The sequence below is a fragment of the Cryptomeria japonica genome, chromosome 9 (genome assembly GCF_030272615.1).
Source record: "Cryptomeria japonica chromosome 9, Sugi_1.0, whole genome shotgun sequence".
In the NCBI taxonomy this organism is placed as follows: Eukaryota; Viridiplantae; Streptophyta; class Pinopsida; order Cupressales; family Cupressaceae; genus Cryptomeria; species Cryptomeria japonica.
In genome coordinates, this window is record NC_081413.1 from 422,242,996 (window position 1) to 422,250,772 (window position 7,777).

Genomic DNA, 7,777 nt, shown 5'->3' on the forward strand with positions numbered 1-7,777 from the left:
GATAAGGCTACCAAACAGGCAAATAATATCCAACAAAAGATGGATAAAATGGTTAATGATATTATCGGACACCGATTCAACACCATGCTTTCACATGTTGAACAATATTGGAAGGTGTACACTGGAACTATAAAGGCATTCAGAGAGCATGAAAGATTAAAAGCATGATTGCATGAAGTAATAAACAGTGTTGATACGATGACGCCAGAGGAGAAAGCTGAAGGGACTGCGTACATGGAAAATCATGTTAAACTCGAAGATACGCTAAGAGGAGATCTTAAGGAATTGGATGATGGGAGACCAATTGGAATGCCCTCGGTTTATAAAGAAGGAGAAGTAATATCTCTGGAGGATTTGTGGGATGAACTTGTCAGCGTCAAGGATTGGGCTCTATCAAAAATGGATCGAAGCAAAGACATGGCCCCTACCGTCAACCAAATGATATTCGAATACCTTTCACAAGGAGAAGAGTTGAAGAAACAGAGTGTTAAAATCAAAACTTTCAAAGATGATGATTATATTCATCATTTAGGAATTCTTAATCTCTTTTTGCTCAAGTTTGTTAGGAATATTCAAACTAACAATTAGTATTTTGAAAAGACATGTCTTTTCATGAATAACCTTTGTTCTCATATATATATGAGAATGGTTTTTGTAATAAAAAAGATATAGATAGGAGCAAGATAGTAGTGTATGATAGTCTGTAAGTTTTCTGTTATGCAAACTTTGATGGAATACATGCTATGAACAGTTGTTTTTCTTTGCGTATGTGTTGTGGATTATTTTCACTTTGTTTTGGCAATCGCCTGTGATATTATCTAAAGAGATAAGGTTATTCATATTCTTGAGATCAAATTTATGCTTTATGTTATAAGGTTGAAATAAAAGTTCTGCTTTCAAATTGTAATTGTTCTTCGCAATACTTAATTGACTGGTCCCTTAAAGGTAGGGTTAAATTAATTCAAGCAACTTATGATATAGGTATTCAATTGATCTCAAAAGAAATAATAACTGACAGGCCCATAAAGGGGTGGGTTAAAAAACTATCTCACAGGCTCGCACAGTAAGTCCTGAAGAAAGTATAATGACTCTATAGCCCAAACAGCAAGGAAGGCACTAGTTATTCACAGATTACATTTATCACCATATTTATCATATGTTATTTTAACAACAGGAGTAATTAAGTAGGAAACATAGATTGAATAGCTTCTACAACAACAATCTTGAACTCATCTGCTACATCTCCATCCCAGGAACTCATGCCATTCTGAGATAGGAAGAATTCAGATCAAGACACTTAATCTGCTATAAAAGGCACTGGTCATTAAAAACAAACAGTGAGTAGGTATACCCGCCTAGGTCCTGCAGAGCCTAAAGTGAGAGAGTTAGTAACCAAATAGGTTCACTCTATAAGTTGGCCAAGTCAATTGGAGGGTTTGATCATAGGAGTTGGCATTTCCTTAGAACCTATCCAATCTGTTGATTTGAGACCCAACACATTCTCAAAATTTGTTTAGCTAATAAGACATTATTCATAGAGCTTATATTCCTTAAACCCAACCCCCCAGAGGTCTTATGAGAGCAGATTTTATTCCAGGCAATAAGGGGAATTCTATTCTTGACTTCCACTCTCGACCAAAGAAACTTTTTTTGGATTCTTTCAATTGCTTCCACAAACTTTCTAGGGATTTTAAACAAACTGAGGGCATAAACAGGCAAGTTTTGGAGAGTGGTTTTGAGCAGAGTAACCTTGCCTGCTTGACTAAGGACTGCCCCTTTCCAACTTGCCAATTTGGAGTTGAATCTATCAACCAACTTAATCCAAAAATTATCTGCAGGCTTAATACAAAGGGGAAGCCCCAAATAAGTAGAGGGAAGCTTAGCTATTTTACAACCAAGAATTCTTTCAATCCTTAATTGTCTTTGAACATGGGTATTGATGAAGAACAAAGAGCTCTTATTCCAATTAATTTTTTGACTAGAAGTAGATTCATAAATATTCATAACATTCTTCATATTTTTAGCTTCCCTAATGGTAGCTTCCCCAATAGTGATTGAGTCATCAACAAACTGTTCATGAGTACAAGTAAAAATGGAGGAAGAAGGTTTCAGTCCTTTGAGATTGCCTTCTTCCACATTTTAAAAAGCAAATCTACCCAAACTTTTAGCTCAAATAGTAAACAAGGTTGGAGAAATGGGATCCCCCTGTCTAAGACCTCTAGTGCTTTTGAAGAAACTTGATGGGGATCCATTGACAATAATAACAAAAGAGGAAGTTTCCATCAATTGAGAGCAAAGCTCTTCAGAAAAAGAAGTTCAGTTGCATTGAAAAGACTCTTTTCTTGAATAAATCAAAGAATTATCTATTTTTATCACGAATGCATGGAATTAATTAAATCTTATTTCTAATGCAACTTGAACTTATAATTTGAATGCATTTCAATTAAACTATAATTGGAATCTATCTCAAGGTTAACTGAACTTGATTTCTCAATTATTCAATTAATCCTAAATTGAGCTTTTTCATCATCTCTCTTGTAATTCTCTATAAATTTAGCCTTCAGCTCTCATCCAATTCACCCCAGAGATTTTTGAGAACACGCTTGGAGATTATTATTACGTTGATTTTTCTCTGGAGTCATTGAATATATTGTTCTTTTTTAGATTATTTGCATCCATATTTAGTTTTATCCAATATTGCTTGAATTCGTTATTGCTTGAATTATTCATCCATCTTGCATCCATTTTTAGCTTAATATCATGCTCATATAGATTAAATCTTTCATCTTGGTGTAGTCTAGTCACTGGTATTTCTTATAAAAAATCTGAGAGCAATCTTATACTCACATCTTTTAGAAGGAAATTGGTCGATTTGTTATGGTTTTATTATTCATGCTTATGTATATCTAACCATACATGTAATCACTTAATTGAAGTGCTGTGTCTTGCAGATAGAGATCCTTATTCCACTTTTCATATACACATTTCTGGCATCCACCGTGGGGCTGAAGACTACATTTTTCGGCCTCCAAGACTGACTTTTTATTTTTGTTATTTTTCAGATTTTTCACTTTTTGGATTTTTGGCTATACAGTTTTGCGTCATATCGTACGACATTTCTCACAAGCCAAAGCAAAAAACTGCAAGTGTCATACAAACTAGAATCCTGTATCGTACGAGCTTAAACTCTGTCATATGACTCTATTTTTTTCTGGTTAAAAAGACAAAAAAACAAATTTCATTATTCTGATTTTCTGTTCAAATTGATTATACTGATGACTAACCCTGGTTGTTTATCTATCTATCTTAGAATTTTTCACAGCCTAGTCAGTTTTTGCAGAATGCTTGTCGAAGAATATGCTTGTCACACAAAGATAATATGACTACTGATTCATTGTCTTTGCAGGTTGCCTTAGGAGAATCGACCAAACATCGTGTATTCTTTCAATTCATTTTTAGGCACCTAAATTGCTATTTGGTTAAAGAACAAATCTGTATTTCATGTTTTTAGAATATTCTGAGAGGTAGGAGAGTATGCTCTTGGCTTTTTCTAGATAATCAGAAATCCAGACCCTTGAGGCTTTTTCTTTGTTTGAGATTTGTACATCTTTAGTAGGCCTGACCTCCCGAGGAGCTTAAAAACTCTTAAAGCCGTTATGATCGGTGTGAGGGGAATGACCTAAGTGGGAATGGCTAAACGCCAAGTACTTAAACCCACTATAAAATAAACATGATTTGATGAAAATAAAGTCAACGACAGTGCTCAGGTAGCTCTCCTCTGTACCTTTAGGTATATTAAACCTTAGTTTTCAAGGCTGGGAGACCTCTTAATTGAGTTTATACCTTGACGCGTCGAATGGACCCCTTACTAGATCCAATTAAAATTAGAAGCTACCTGGTTCACCTCCAAAAGGGGGATAATCTTTGTGCAAGAGAGATAGTAACTCTCCCAAGATACTTGTCATTTCGTGCCCCCATTAGCATTTGGAGTCGGATAATACAGTATTGAGAATCCAATGTGAGACTCAATGAGCGTATTCTGATTAACTATTGGGTGTGTACCTGAGTCTACAAGAAAAGGTTTTCTTCTCTCACCAAATTCCATAGGGCTTGCATGCTATGATTGAAAGTTACTATTCATACTACGTGTTTTCTGTGTTTTCATTCCTCAAACAAAAAAACTGAAATACCAGAAATTGGAGAAAACAAGAAACAATCTTAGTGATCAAAAACTTTGTCTGTGTCAGAACTAGTCCATCCTAAAGTCAAAATTCTATCCAAAACTAGTCAATCCTAGTCAAAACTCAGTCTATCTTAGAATTGGTCATACTTAGTTGTCATACTCAGCTATTGAAAAACTCATAATTTTTGTCTCTATCCTATTAACAGTCATACGAATCTGATCATTTATCATCCTGCTCTATATCCTGTGTCATATGAGTTTGATTATTTATCATCATACTACATATCTTCTATCGTACGAGATTCGGTCAATCCTAACAGATTGTCATTTGAGCCTCAATCCTGTGTCATACAAATCCTGATTGTCTGTCATCTAGTTCTGAGAATTGTCATTTGACCTTTACTCCTGTGTCATATGATAAAATATTACATTGATCAGTCTATCATTCTAGACATACCCATCTATCGTATGGTACTAGGCAGCAACTCATACGAAACACTGTTGTTGTCGTCCTGAAGCTATTGAATTGTCGTCTAGTCCTGTAAAAACTATTGTACGAATCTATGATTTTGTCAGTGTAGAACAATCAAACTTGCCTAAAATAGTCTATAACGAGCATAATACTGGTTATCATCATCTTGAGCATAAACAAATCAAGACAGTGTACCTCTGCCATTTGTGTTGACAATTTGGTCGATCATCTTTCAGCTAGTTCAATCAACTACTTATCAAAATTAAGTCACTTAGATAACACCTTATACAGGATAGATCATTCCTGAAACAAGACTGAATCTTAGTCACTTCTCTTGAATCAACTTAGATAAATGTCTTACACAGGATATATCTTTCATGAAACCAAACTAAATCTTAGTTGCTTTTCTCAAACAATACATTAACCAAACAACTAGCTTCAAATTTGATCTTGACTTCTGCATCACATCTAGCTCTCGGTCCTATTGATTTTAAATGCCTACTCAAACCAGAAGTTCTTCTAAAAATTCTGACAAAAGTAAGAAACCCATGACTACCTTGGCTCAACAAATTCAAGTTCTCAAGAGAGAAATATATGATATTCAAGCTCAATGAAAAGATTCAATGACCCGTCTTGAGATAAAACTTCATGATATCAAGAACACTAGACTTCAAGAAATGCTAAAACAATTATGTAAGATGGAACAAAAAGTAATTGAAAATCAAAAGCCAAATCTCATACAAAATCACAAGACACCTTCACCAAGACAAAAAGACATCTATCCCCCAGATAGATAGTTTACAACTTTGGGGCAATCTATTGAGTCAACTTTGGAAGAGCTTGTTAAGAACAATCTTATCATATTGCCTAAAGAGATCACATGGGGATGTGAAGTTTTGAGTAATTACTATGCATACCATAGACATAACAAACATAAGACTTCACATTGCCTAGAATTAAAACATAAGATTCAAGATCCCATTGATAATTATGTCATTGAAATTGAATATTCTAATGACTCACCTAAAGAAAAAGAAGGAACTGTTTCCAAGCATGATCAAAATTATGAACCCATGTCTAGCAATGGATTACATGTAGCCTCCATTTCTTCCATGAAGCCACCATCTCCTAAATCTTCTCAGCAACAATCCATACCATCTCCTTCAAACAATGAACCTAATGATGAAACTTTTCATGTTGACCTTCAAGGTTTATCTCCTATGGAAATTCAAGCTAATCTCAATCTTGATATAAGTTCCTCACATGATTTAAAAATCCTAGATCCTATACCATCATGCAGTCCAATTCCAAACATTCCCACTCTAGAGAATCCCACTCAAATTTCTTGCCCATCAAGCCAAAATATGGAGACCTTCCAAGAATTCCCTACACCTATGCAAAATCCTATTCCTTCCTTAGAAGTGGTTCCGTGCCAGGAGGATAATTTGAAGAATGAAGAAACAAGTCCTATCATAAATCAAGATCAAGACACCAAAACTCCTCAATCCCATCTAATGGTTGAAAATGATCTCATCTCCATAGCATCCCATGAGGATCCTATTATAATTTTCCATTTCTTCCAAGATGATCCCCTTCCATCTCAAGAACAAAGCATCTTTCCTAAGCAAGATCATGATGCCTCTTCTACCTTTTCAAATGATCCTATTCAAAATGAAGAGTTAAACACCATTCCTGTTCTATCCAATGGTCTTCTTCCATGTCAAAATCAAAGTATACCTTCATCTCCTTGTCATAATCCTCCACGTTCACCTCAAGGATCCGTCATGCCTAAAAAGCCCTCTCATGATCCTACAAGTCAAAATATTTATAAATGCAAAGGGGTAGACCTTCACAAGAAATAACCCTTCCATGTTAAAGACAATATTAAGGGTCATGGCCTCAATGACATTCCTCAAGATGGTGGTATCCCTACTAAACCAAAATCCAGGTATACGCCATCCCCTTCATCTCTTCCATCCATTTTAGGACCCTATATTCCTCCATCCCTTGTGGAGGATCAACAAAGGCATACATCTTCGTGTACCTTCCATCCATATAAAATGAAACAAAGACCCATTGAGCAAAAGAAAGAAAAATCAAAAGCTATATGGGTTCCTAAGCCACTGGTAGAAGCAATGTGTTTCGAGAAACTACAAAAGAATGAAAAATAAAAAAACCATGTGGATCCATAAGCGTCTCCTTGAAGCACAATTGTCTAAAGAAAAATCCAAATCCACAAGAAGATTTTTGTTCCTCCATTAAAACCTTCCAAATCCATTTCTCCATCACCTCTTTCATCTATTTTGGATCCTCATGTCCCAAAATCCCTAGTTGTTCCTCCATCCAAATCTCAAATTTGGGATCCACTTTTCCTCTATCAATCCACCATCCCTCAAGATGTGTGCCAATGGTGATACCACAAATGTTTCCATTCGCTCATGAACCAAAATTTCAACATCTGATCCATTATCCAACACCTCTTTTTCATCCTTCCATACCCCTTATCTGATCCTTTGCATAAGACTTTACCCTAGTTTCATCACAAAATCCAAAAAACTAAGGATATCAACATTGGAGATGGTGGACATATACACTTAGCCGAGTCCTTCTTGGAAAGACATCTTTATGCTAGACCAAAGAACTACCTACACAAAACTCCTTGGCCCTATGAACAACATGCACCTTAAACGATACTATATCTAAGGGTTCTAGGGTTAGTTCAAGTTTTGCTTCTGCATTGCATATCATTTTATTCGAAGTACTGCATCACATATAGTTTTTAAATGCATCGCATTCATAAAGTTTCTGCATTTGCATATAGCACCATTAATAAAACAAGGCAACTGTCCATGTTTATCATTTGTTTGCATTCAAAGACAAACAAGGGTCATCTCCTTTCTTAGATATTCAAACATGAAGTCTTGGACGTCCTAAGGTCATTCATTTTTAACATTACCCTGTGACGACGCTTTACTTATGGTTGGGTAGTGATTTCACTATTTGAGAGTTGTTAACACAAAATCTATCAATTTCTATATCTCAAACACATTAATAAAATCTCTAATTCATTCTGGACACCTAGTTGATCATATGACTAGTGAAAAATCTAAAATTCTACTTCA